The 13,593-nt window shown below is 47.7% G+C and overlaps 1 pseudogene; it reads right to left on the bottom strand.

Moving 5' to 3' along the window:
- The window catches only part of LOC106722806, a 29,385-nt pseudogene that overhangs the window by 3,004 nt on the left and 12,788 nt on the right, over positions 1–13,593 (bottom strand).

Genomic DNA, 13,593 nt, shown 5'->3' on the forward strand with positions numbered 1-13,593 from the left:
ATGTTTGTTAGGCTGAGAGGACTGCTGTAACTCATGGCGCTTCCTGTAGAGCATCATGAGTTACAGCAGGGGACCACAGGTCTGTCTGCGCCCACAAAGTCTTGTTTCTTATTTCAGAGACAGATATCCTGCATTATAGCTAATCATATTCTGTCCTCCCTCACAAGGAAAACAACTGGGAGTCCCTTCTGAGCAGGGATCTTGGTTTTCTCTGTTAAAAAAAATCCAAAATTCTCTGATGAAATGCCCCAAACTCCACATTTTTCTGCAATTGAAATGAAATGCCACTATATATATGGGTATCAGTTGAACATAATGTTTTATTTATATATTTACAATTTTAATGCAATTTGGAAGCCTACCAGTGCCTCAATCATTAGAATGTATTTTATTATAAATACCTATATATTTTGGTGTTTGATTTTGGTTTTTTTATCATGGAAAAGCAGAGCTCCTGCTGCCCCTTTCTTTCACCAGGACATGGGTCTAGCTGTGGCTGTCCCCTCACTGCTTTGTGGCACTGAGCAGCCCTGATATGCTGGTGCCCCTCACTCCCAAGCCACAGGCCTCACCATCCCTGTCAGCAAGACCCCCATCTCTCTGCCCTGCCACCACCAGCCCTGCCAGCATGAACTGCAAAGCTGGCCTTAGAGATAGGCAGCAAGGGCAACTGCCCGGAGCACTGAGGTGGTAGATGAGGCATCATTGCCCCACCATTGCCCTGCAACCCAGGGTACTGAAGTGGGGAAAGAGGTGTCATGACAACCCAGAGCAGGGCCCCATCTCAGCTTTGGTGGGGGCAGAGGACGAAGCAGTAAACTGGGGCTGCCCCTCATTCCCAAACCATCGGCCCTGACCCTCCAGCCCTGTCAGAGGGGGCCCCTAGCTGCCCCTAGCCCCCGGTGTGTGGAGCAGAGGATAGGTGTGTGGGGAAGCAGGGGTGTGGGACAGGAATGGTCTGGGCTCACCAGAGCTTGACCCCTTATGGCCCAGACCAGTCCTGCACCACTGGGATTGTGCACAAAGCTCTGGTGTTACCCTAAGAACCAGGGAGTATCTGGTTCTCCTCCCAAATGGAGAGCGAGCACAGCACAATTGATATTACCTTAAAGTATGCTTCAGTCTTCTCTAATCAAGAACCCATTTATTTTTTATCTTTTCTAAACAAGAACCCAGTTATCTATTTATCTACTCCAAATGAGAACCCAGTTATCTCTTTAATAAATCAGTTTTATTGAGCACTATAAAGTATTAACTCCAATCATGCACTTAGATGTAATCTTAGCACTTTCAGTAATCTTAGCAAGATACAATTTTAGCAAGCAGGTAATTGTATATTACCAGGCCTAATAATACGTGACTCAGGAGCTAGCCAGGCTTCCAGAGCAGGCAAAGTTACTTGAAAATAAAGATCAGATGTCTTCAGTTCTCAGGCATTGTCAGGGTGGGGAAAAAGAGGAATTTCTTTTGTTCAAGTAGTATTACTTATGGTTCTCTAGTCACGTAGCTACCATTTAGGCAGTTTTTTTTTGTTTTTCATCAACAACCTGAATTATGTCTCCCCTTTATTGCTGTTTCTTTCCTCTCTCCTTGGAACCAGGAGCCATCTGCTCCAGTTATGGCTGGAATGTACCATGACAAACCCATTTATTAATAACAAGCCTCTATCATCAGACTGTTGCAGAAAAACAAGCTGCATTTCTCTGTAGAGAGCAGGTCATACAATTGCATAACTCCATGAATGCACTCTAGCCTACTTATGTTAAGGCTGCTCTAGGCCTTGCAGGCCTAAGGGACCATATCAATCCTGTCAAGCATCAAGAGGCTGTACTGTCTCCACACTGGTATCCCCAGACTGCCCCTGTGCCCTGCCTCTGGGGATACCAATGGTACAGAGCCTGTTTGGGCTTGCCAGAGCTTGGCTCCCGGCCCAGTTGGTGAAGGGACAGTCCCCAAGCCCTGGCCCTCCGATCCTCCTCACAAGCAATGTTTCGGGGGCCACGGGAGGGCACATGCCCACCCCTCAGAGTTGGGAGCAACATGGGGGGAGAGGCTGGGGTCCCCATCACCCTGCACCCCCTCCCCATGCCCCCTCATGGTAGCTGCATGGACACTCTACACCTGTGGGAGCCACAGCCATCTGCCCTGGCCCCAGGCCTCAGGCACTGCCCCAGCTGAGCAGTGCTACCAGCCCCCACTCCTGCCCACTGCTGCCAGGTGCCACACCCAGCTAAGCTGAAGCCCTGTGCCCTGCTGTCAGCGTAGAAATCTGGGGGCAAGTTCCCCCCATGTCAGATCACCAGTGTGGCTGGGGGCAGGGCAGGGAAGGGTCCGGGATGGCCAGGGGGCTTGGAAAAGGCAGGAGATGGCACCACTGCCCCTACACCCAGAGTGGGAAGGGTGAGCCAGGCCCAGGGTGGTCTCCTCCCTTGAGCTGTTGGTACCTTCCAGGGCTGCAGAGTAGCATGCTGACTAGCACAGGTTTGCCTTCCACAGCTGGAATGCAGGGTGGTAGGCAGACCACACAGCACCATACAGTGTGGGGAGCAGGAAGAAGGCATCTCACAGTAGAGGCAGGCAGGTGCTGCAGGTGGTGCTGCTGGTGCTACTGTGCCCCCCACTCTGCCACCCCCACAACCCTGCAGCTCCGCACCTGCTGCCTGAGCTAGGTAGTGTGAGACCTGTGAGACCTACAGGACCTGAGTGCATGTGGGACGGGAGGGTGTGGGTGTGTCTGTGGTGGGGTGGATAGGTGTGGCGGGGGGTGAGGGAGCATGTGGGTGTGTGGGTGTGTGGCATGTGCATCAGTATGGGGCTTATGGGGGGCTGTGTATGAAGGGGTGTGGGTGTCTGTGTTTATGGCAGTGTGAGGGGGTGTGGGTGTATGTGTATGGTGGGGTGTCCTTGTGGGACTTGCCCTATGAACACACACACTCTCCCTCTCCCTCCCTCATTGCACACATACTGTGTGCCTCCCTCACTACACACACACTCTGTGCTTCTCTCTCTCTCACACACACACACACACACACACTCTCTCTCTCTCTCTCTCCTTCCCTCATTGTTCTCTCTATCTCTCTCCGCCTCCCACGGACACACACAGACACACGCTGTGTGCCTCTCTCACTACACACACACCCCTCCCGCTCCTGGCCCCAGGGTACCGGCACAGCCCCGTGGTCTGGCAATGCAGTCGGGGGCCACATGGTGCTGGAGCAGACCGCCACATGCAGGGAAAGTTGCCGCAGGGAGAGACTTCCAGGTGTGGGGGGGTGGGATTGGGAGGGGGAAGGGGGTGAGGCAGGGCTGGGTTGACCTTGCTCCTGACTCCTGCTGGCTTCCCCTGGGTCCTACTGCCCCTGACTCCTGTCATCTTTGACAGGCAGCCAGAAGAAGATAAATATTAATTTTCTCAACTTTTTAGGTGCCCTGCAGGCCAGATAGAATGGCCTGGTGGGCTAGATCCAGCCTGCAGGCTGTATTTTGCCCACTCCAGCCCCAAGAAGCTCCTTGCACACTGTTACTCTGCCAGTCTGCAAGGGGAAACCCATGATTTCCTGCTTCAAAGGAGAAAATCCGCATTCTTCTCCTTTAAAGGGGGAAATCCATGTTTTTCCACAGGAAATGGAAAACGCAGATCCCTGCTTATGAGTAATGGTCCATACTGCCATTGTTACTACACAGTTTCTGAAGTTTGAAGTTACCTTGAAGAAGTATTTTTGTCATCTGTCCAATTGCTCCACTATTGCTTTCCCACCAGGCAGTCTGCCACCCCTGGCAAGGCATGTGTCCAAAATAACAAATGAGTCTCGGTAAGAGAAACAGTAGCAATCTGACAGCAATAAAGAAATAACTGGCAACAACTGGGGGTCTTTACTGATTATAAATCAGTAGTGCCTCCTGCTTCCAATAGTCCTCCTTAAACTTTATTAAACTGTTCTGGATACATATTAACTTTCTTTGCTCAATATTCATCCTATAGGTGGGAAAAATTTTAAGAGCAAAACCAAAGGTTGTCTGAGGTGTTGCTGTCACCTCTGTTCTCCTCTGAAATGCTGCTGCTGCTCTTGTTCCTTCCTACAATATGCTCAGTGAATTGCCAGAGACATACCTACACCTTACACACAAAATAACAAGCTATAAAGACCTATATGCTTCAGCAGGGTACATGCTGCAGTCCCAAAAGATTCTCTCTTACTATTGTATCAGCATTTCCTATGCTCCACTGAACCCAGCATGATATTGGGAGATAGGAATTCTTGATTTCTACCTTATATATCCATAAGGGATATATTTTATAGTCAAAGAACGTCTGACTTGAAGCTTCAGTGCCAGAAATACTCAATCATGCAGTTCTTCTTTCTGCACCACCCACAAAATGACGTTTGCTCCATAAACGCAGCCCAATAGTTATACAGCACCATAAATATCTGTGGTGCTTCATTTAAGGAATCCCTTAGAAAAAGCTATCGCAATACCTGTCCGTTGTGCTTTCAGACACAAAACAACCATTTAAACTTCACATCGTATTTTTGTTTGTTTGTGTTCACTGACCTCACCCATCATCCCTGACCTCAAATCACTTCTACACAGTAGGGCTATAACATGCCTTTCACTTCCCCAGAGGTATGGCTCAAAATTCACAGTTTGCCAGTATAAAAACCAGACTAACCACCACATTCAGGAACACATTTGGAAAAGCAAAAAAAAATAAAAATAGGTGGTCACAGAAGTGCAGGCAGACACTCCTGCTCCTCCCTCCCCCTTGTCTTCCCACTTGCCCTCCAACCCCAACAGCCAGAGTCCACCCACCCGCAGCTGTAGAATACACCATCACCCCTCCTCCCCATTCTCCCTGAATCCAGACCGGGAAGCTGCCAGCCACATCCACAGCTGCCCAAATGCAGCCAGCAGCGTCCAGGTTGGGGCTCTGGACATCACACTGTACAAGACCACTCAAAGTAGTTTCAGACCCTGTGAACCCTGGCTGTAGACTGTGGCAGCTACAAGTATAATTTAAACACAGCTGCCAGCAATGCATAGATCCCTTGATCGGCTAGGAAGGCAAATTCCATCTTGCCAATCCCTTTCTAAGTGCATGCGCCCGTGTATGTTACATAGAGAAGTCAGAGGAGATTTGCACCTTATAGACCAGTGATTCTCAACCAGGATGCCTTGAGATCTTTTATCACTATTAGCCCTGTTAGGTTTACAAACATAATTCATAAGATAAACTCAGAGATTTCAAGTAGAAATCCACAGGTCTTTCTGGTTGATGTCTTTCTGAGTTCTTTGCAACAGAAAAATAGCTGTTATTTTTCTGTAGTAAACAAAAAAAAGTGGAAACTAAGAGTTAGCATTTTACAAGGGGGGTGGGGGGCTCATGTGTGCATGCATTTGTCTCGCAAGCTTTTCTGACCTGAAGCTCACTTCATTAGATGAGTCCCATGCATGGCCAACAGGCTGGATCTAGCCAGATATATCCAAGGGACACATGTTCTAAAAAATACCCAGGTCTGCTTTAGCTCTGCTGACTGGAAGGAGCCAACTCTTTGGATGCCAACCGTGGAAACACTCAGGTGGGCAGGAGAGCATGCCTGAACCAGCCGTATTCATGAAGGCTCCTGAGAATCTTCCAGTGTGGCTGAAGGAGTCACCTGGAAAGGGGGATCACTGCTGCCCAAGGTGGGCATGCAGGACTGGGCCCTTACAGATCCTAGCATGGGAAACTTAGCTGACCCTTATCTGCTCATGTCTCCAGGCAGTTTCACTGGGTGGCTCCCACTGCTTCCTTGGACTCACTCAGGTGGCAGTGGGCACTGGCCAGTCCTCCAGCTCCCTGGTTTTGAACCAGTGACCTGGAGAGGCAGCCAGGCCTATAAGCAGGGCTCTCCACAGCAGCCCCAGGGCCTCTTCAGAAGCAAAGCACAGAGATGGCGTATCCAACTGAGTCCCCATCCCCCACCCCACCTACCCACCCACCTCTGCAAGCAGCCCACCAGGGCAGCTCCTAGCATGGACACTGCATGCGCTAGCAAAGCCCATTTCCCTTCCTGCATGGAAACAGTCAGGTGGACAGGTGCATCTTCCAGCCACTACTGCTTCCACAAAGGTTCTTGAGCATCTTCCAGCCACTGCTGCCCAAAGTGGGCCATAGGACTAGGCACTTGCAAATCTTAGCACGGGAACCTTAGCTGACCCTTTATCTGCTCATGTCTCTGGGCAGTTTCACTGAGCAGTGCCCACTGGCTCTTTAGACTCATTCAGTTGGCAGTGGGCACTGGCCAATCCCCTTCCGGCTCCCTGGTTATAAACCAGTGACCTGGAGGGGCAGCCAGACCTGTGAGTGGGGATCTCCACAGCAGCCGCACAACCCCAGGGCCTCTCCAGAATCAAAGAGCAAATGGGAGCAGAGCCGGCCTATCCTATCTGGGGAGCAGGGGAAGGGCACAAGACCCACACCCGAGAGCTGGGACACCACCAGAGCAGCATGCCCTGGGTTGCTGCAGCACAGCTGGTGCAGCTCCACTCCTTCCCTCCACCTTATGCTCCCACCGCCATACGTCGCAGTCCCCCTGGATCAGAGGCAAGGTTTCAATGGTGGGTATAAGGCTTCACCTACTTTCCAGTACAAGACACCAAGGCAGGACAGCTGTTCCAGGCTGACCAGCCAGGCAGGCTCACACTGGTGTGGCCTCCACGGCTCCTCAGCCTGGTTGTCCACATACCATAGTGCTACGTGGCATCATGCGCTGTGGCTGGGTCTGGGGTGCTCTCCTAGCTGGCATTGCATAGACTTCTGGCCAAGATCCGCTGAGAGCCCAGCCTCTTGCCCGCTTAAGGGGTCTAGGGTTGCCCCTAGAGGCAAAGCAACCCAGTCCTGGGGGCAACAGCTAAGGGTCAGGGAGGGGAGTGTGAGTTGCATGCTCCAGACATGCCAGCCAGTGCCCCCTGCCTGTCCAGTGCATCCAGGGAGCTGCCCAATGAAACAGCCCAGATGACTGGCAAAAAAACAGCCCTGCCCTCACCAGGGTTCCCCCTGCCACAGTCTCCCTCCTGGGCTGATACATGGCCAGCTCGACCAGAGGAAGGGCTGTTTGCTGTGCCGTAGGGAAACGTAGGCCAGGACCCACCAAAAAGACTGTAACCCTCCTTTAATAAGGAAGGCCCCTGGGCATTTGCTCCAACATCTCTCAGGGTACCTATACGTGAGAGCAGAAGCAGCCTCCTGCATCTCATGTGTATAAGCATCCCTGTACTTAAAAATGGTGACGGACGCTTGAATTAAAGCTCACTGAATAAGCTTTAGTTCAAGCTCCCACACTGCCATTTTTAAGCACAGGGCGCTGATACAGGAGACGCAACAACTCTTTAATTAATTCATTGAATTAGTTTCCCTGTCACTGCAGGGAAAGCCCATTGAGTCCCTGTATCCCCAAGCTGGTGCACACTTAGTGGCTTGGCGGGAATGGCATGTGCATTCTGCTTGCACACAGAAGTGTGAAGGACTGTATTGTGCTCCATATAGAAAAAGTCTTCAGTGACTTGGAGCTGTAAGTCTCCAGCCAGTCTTTGGGGAGCATGTGTGAACAAACTTTTCAACACTTAGTGAACTGTTCAAATTAAGGTAGATATTCACAAGAGCAGGAAAAGGCACCTCCCTTACACAAAGGCCACAACTCTCTGCCAAATTTCAAGACCTTGCTCTGAAGCATAGAGGCAATAGAGTTTTCCCTGTGCTCAGAAACTGATAAATAATTTAGCTGAAACCATCCAAAAAAATTCAACCTGAAGTATATCCCAGAGATGGAGGATTCTGTCATAGATTATTAAAATCTGATAGTTATAAAATAGGCTCTTTTAATTGGAACCTTTATAATTGGCAGTGCTGCCAAATCCAGTTATAACTCAGTATGTGATGGTGTCTCTTTGGGAAACATCACTGAAGGAGCATGTTTTAAAATGGGTGCTCAACCTCTCTCCTGTAAGCCAGTTCCGGTCTGCAGCACTGCAGTATCTGGCATACAGGGCTCCCCACAGATCTGACTGTGGGAGAGTTTCCAGACCCATGAGGAGCCACAGGCCCTGTGCACTGGATGGGTCACTCAATTCCAGTGTGATGGCCAGCGTGCTGGCCCAGGCAGGGACAGTGTTGTGTCCTAGGATCCAATCCTGGTGTAGAGGGCTGGGAGGAGGCAGTGCTGGGACTGTGGGACCCAATCGTGGTGTGCAGTGGGCAGGAGGGGCTAGTGTCAGGCTCCTGGGACACAATCCTGGTGTGTGGGGGATGAGTGAGATGGCACTTCAGGGCCTGATATGGCCTGCAGATGGGCTTCAGGGCCTGATATGGCCTTCAGGGCCTGATACAGCCTGCAGACAGGCCCCCCACTTTGCATCTGGCCCACAAGGTCAAAAGGCATGACTGTTAAAAAGAAAAGGAGTTTTAGGACTAAGTGACCTAGATTGAGCAAGAGGAAGAAGAGGCACAGGGGATAATTAGGCCCGTTGATTATATGCAACACAAGTGGGAAGAGGATAAAAGGAGAGCATAGATACTAGCAGGGGCAGAGGTTTGTAGAACTTTGAACAATTTAAGACTTTATTGTTGGACTTTTTTTATATACTTATTAAGCATTTCATTTCACCTTCACTTCTAAATAGTTGAGCTCCAGGTTTGAGTAGGATAGCCTGGTGTCTCGCTGCACTGCACTCACATTTATTTCACTCACAGCTAACTTACCATTTGCAGAGCCATGAACTAGAAGGCTAGGAAGCAAACTGTGAGGACTTTGCCTCCCCATTCCGGCTGCCAGGGGCACAAGGTTCAGGCATTCCAGGCTCACTGCCGCAGCAGAGAAGAAGCACCTATTCCTTCGGTTCTGCTGCCACAAGGGGAAGTAAGTGGAAGCCTGCCACAATTTTGAACCTGGAAGTCAGGGCTGTGAATCTGTGCGGGACCTTAAGCAAGTACTTGTGCTTACACCCGGACCCAAATATAAATATGCTTAAACCTCAAATTTCAGCCCACAAACAGAACTAGCAAGAACCAGAGGAGATGCATACTGCCATGACTCTTGTTCGCTTTCATTATTTTTAACCCATCCTCTTTTGTTCCTGCTCTCAAAACATATGCTGAGACTGGCACATTGTGTAGCAAATGAGTTTTGGTGCATCTGAAAGTAACTAAGGGAAAGATCAGAAGTGATCAGCAGGATTTCTCTAAACTGTGTGCTCCCACTGATACCTGGAGGCTTGCATCTCCTCCAGCTCCCTGTACTGCTGGAAATTCAGTTCATGAAATGCTTGTGCAAATCAATTCCAAGTCAGTCACTCCTCCTTCAAAACGCTCTTTGGTCTCTCAAGGCAAAAACTCAGGGGATTTCTTCTAAACTAAGTAAGATGGAGAGATGGCTGAAAAAGACAGACAGGCAGAGGCAAGATGTACACTAAGGGATGTATGACTGTGTCTTAAATCAGCCTCCTCTGGTTAGGAGACTGGTCAGGATTCCTAGGCAAAGACCACTGGCTAGCGTTCGGCCATATGATTTTCAGGTTATCCTTTTTTTGTTACATTAATACACAAGGGTGCCAATCTCATCTGGCCCCAAGGCCAGATCAGGCCCACAGACGCCCTGCCCGCATGCCTAGGCAAGTGCTGGGGGCAGCGCAGCCCGAGACCAGGCCCCAGCAAGCTTTGTGGGCAGTGCAGCCTGGGATCCAGCCCCAGGGAACAGGGAGTGCTGCATGTGGCCTGGGCTGGCCAGCACAGAGTGTTGGTCAACTGGGCAGAACTGGGAGGTAGATTATTGAACCGCTACATGGCTTGACACACCAGCATTAAGTCATTCCATGAATGCCACGTGCCCCTGGAGGCGGGGGGCACAATGAGCTCCCGCAGGCGGCGGCAGTGCTGTCAGCGATGGAAGCGTGGCAGAGGCGAGTGGGGAGCTGCCACAGGCAGCCACAGTGCTGTTGGCAGCGGGGTGGTGGTGAGCGCTGACCAATGGTTGGTGACCACCCACAGACACGCCAGCAGTGGTGGTGGAGGCCAGCAGCAATCACGAACTGCCCGCAGATGCCACCAGCAGTGTCAGAAGCAGGGGGGAGGGTGAGTGGTGACTGTCTGCAGTTGCCGCCGACTGTTAGTGGCGCCTTTTCACAGGGGGTGCACCACCATGCTTAGGGGGTGCACATGCACCCCCTACACACTGCCAATGAGTCACTCAGTGAAACAATATATTTTTTTCAGATACAAAGTCATATTTTTTAATGAGTTTTCCTCTGTGTTTTATGTAAAAGCAATCATTTTTTCAATTAGAGTTTTAAAAAACAAATTCACACGCTCCTGACTGGAGCAAGGTGACATTCCTCATCAGTTACATTTTCAGTGCATGTTCTGGAAGTGTGCTTTATTCAGGGACTGCACTAATTTTTCAGTGCATATTCAGTTTTTGTAGGAGCCCAAGCAGTTCCTTCCTTTAATGACAATGGTAGAGAGGGATGTTCAGCGGCCATAAAAATCAAGCCTTTTACTTCCTGGCTGGCCGAGACACAGCACTGAAAATATGAGTTACTGCCTGTCTGATCAGGCAAGGGAACTCAGTAAATAAACAACTCAGAAACCTTGTAGAATCAACTGACTTTTTTTTTTTAAATGGGTGTCTATATTGAGGGACATTGTTAGTTTATTTTAGACTTTGGTTTTGGTTCATCTGCTAGAAATTATGATTTAGACACAAAAAAGGAGGCTTAATTCAGCATCTACAGACTGGGAAGTAAGAACTAAGAATAGAAGTTTATGGTCTAATCTAAGGGTCTTCTGTAGCATCTTGTGTCATGGTACCTCAGGGCTGAGCAGTTAAGAGCCCCCATTTTAAAGTTTGTTTTGGAAGATAAGCTGCCTCTCTTTTAAAAATGGTGCCTTTGTGTCAAATAGGTACATGAATCCCCTCTGGAAGGAAGGGGAAGCATATTGTAGATTGTGTTGATTCCCACCACTATGCTGCTGCAATAATGGCAGATACTAGATACTTTGCTGTTGCTTAAAGTGATTATGTACAAAAGGCTTTTCTTTGTGGGTAGCTTTAGACATACATAAGATAGCCTATTTTAGGGGCCATTATCAACGTACTGACAAAAAAAACCCAACCCAAACCAAAATATGTAAAGCAACTTTCAATGCAATGTCCCTTTTAGCCAGGGCTGGGAATGCCATGCCCCTTTCCTTCCAGTTATTTGCATAATTCAGTTGGGAAAAACAGAATCTGTGGGAACAGGAATATACTGCATTAGCTGCCTTTTGTTCAGGTGTGGAACTAGGACAAATTGACAATTTCCGCCTTTGTATGCTGAATTACAGATGGAGATGTTCTTTTCAGCAAATAGAATTTGGTGTTCAAAACACAACTCCAACTGGCTTTGCTTTTAGTTAGAAGGGCTTAGCCAGACAGAAATCTGCAAAAGCATTATGTCCAGTCAGACACCTAGAAACTGATCCTGCCACAGATTCACTCATGTGAAAAAGTTGGCCTCAAACAGCTTGCCCAGCATCATACTGAAATTCTGTGGCAGAGCCAGGAAGAAATCCTATTCCATTCAAACTACTGCAATTTTAAGGGTGATGCTCAAAGGAAAGTTTCCATGATTTCTATAGGAAATTATTACCTAATTGGGTCTGGGAATTATGAAACTGGTCTCTGAGGCCCCTAACACGTCACACTTAAGACATGATAAACCAGTTAATCACGTCTTCAGTAGTGACCTGGCCACACATTCAATCAATTAATGATGTAATAAAACCAAAAATACATCATAAAGTTATTACGTATTTTGTGTAATAATTTTATGGATGGTTCCTGTCATGTCTTTAATTGAATGTGTGGCCAGTGTCTGGCTTCTGGAGCACACAGGAACCTTCCAAGATGTCCCCATGTTCCTGAGACAGGGAGCATCCCTCAGCTGATCTGAGCTGTGAGGTGGGGGAGTACACCATGTGCTCCCAGCACAGGAGCCCATGTCATGGTCCCCTATTAGGAACTTGCCAGGGGAGTGCAGGGAGAGAAAATTGCTGGTGCAGGGGAAACCTGGAATCAGGCTCCCTGTAACAGCAATATGTTGCAATGGGATCTGATGCAGGATCCCGTAGTAGTGCCTCCCGCCATCATGCTTCTCTCACCTCAAAGCTGAAGACAGCACTTCTTAAATGGTATTTAAGTGATTATTTTAAAGACAAGGATATTCATGGTTTCAGTTTTCTTGGAAAACCTCACCCAAACTGTCTAATTCTAGTTTTCATAGGTTTACATCCTACCAAGTTAGGATACTTCAGTTCTGCTAATGCAGAAAAAAAACCTTTCACAGTCCATTTACGTCTGTGTGTCAATTTACACTGACTAAGGAACCAGGATTTTTATAAAGTCTGAATTAATTCTCAATAATAAGTGAGGCTGATTCTTATCATAACATTTTGGACTCCAGCCTTATGACCATCCCCTATGAAATCAGTTCATTATTTTAGCTTAGATCAAATCTTTGTCCTCCTTTTCCTGGAAATACCATAGAGGTTTACTAGTTTGCACCTTTATAAAAGAGGCAATTTCAAAACAAAACAAAACAAAACAAAACCAAAAACAAACTGGTGCTCAAGAAGTGTGTTTTTATTATTTCACAGATTCAAATATTTTTCAACTTGGTAACAAAATATCACTTATTTTGGAAGGAACTGGCACTGGATATCTATCATTTATGCTTTTACTAATTATTTTCACAAATTAGAGCATCAAGGGAAAAAAGTACTTTAGATGGAAGAGTATTGTAATTGCGATAGGATACACAGAACAAATTGGCACTTACCCACTTTATTTCCATGCCCTCTATAAGCTTATCAAGTGTTTCAAAGTCCCCTTTGTTTATTACACTTCTTCCTGTACTTGTTCTTCAGGAATTACTTTTCCAGTTGTCAACCCAACTTGTCACACCTATGGGAAAAAAAAGTTACATCCCATTGTAGGATTGAAACTGTAGCACTTTCATTTTAAACAGTCACCTAGCTAAACATTTTTTTAAAACATCCAGCATGAACCAAGCCAATATTATATGCATTACTACCTAGAAAAAGACAAAATTTGTGCCAGTGGCTATTAGAATCACTATTCTCTGACATACTTAGTATTTACACTAAATCCACTGGCCTTTCTGCTGTCACCTTCAGACTGATCCTACCTCCAATTTCTTTTTTGTCAAAGGACCAAGCTCCAGATTCCTGCAAATTTTTATTGCCCAAAATCTTCAGGCAAAGTGATTGGTGGTAATCTGAAAAAGGATTGGATTCTCCAGTCTTTCAGAGTTCTCTTTTTCCAGAACTGTATTACACTACGTCAAGTATTCCTACACCCAGATGTATGGAAAAGTTCCTCTTGACTAGTATCAATGCCCACTTTTCTGCAGTTTCAGTGGGTGAGCTGAGGTGTACTTGAGCACTGGTTTACCAAGTGAAATGTAATAAGCTGAAATGGAAGGATCTGTTTGTATACACATACAGTGTGTAGCTCTAACTTCATCATTATTAACTCATTTTATTTGGAGAGGGAAAGA

The sequence above is a fragment of the Alligator sinensis genome, unplaced genomic scaffold (assembly GCF_000455745.1).
Source record: "Alligator sinensis unplaced genomic scaffold, ASM45574v1 scaffold2_1, whole genome shotgun sequence".
NCBI lineage: Eukaryota > Metazoa > Chordata > Crocodylia > Alligatoridae > Alligator > Alligator sinensis.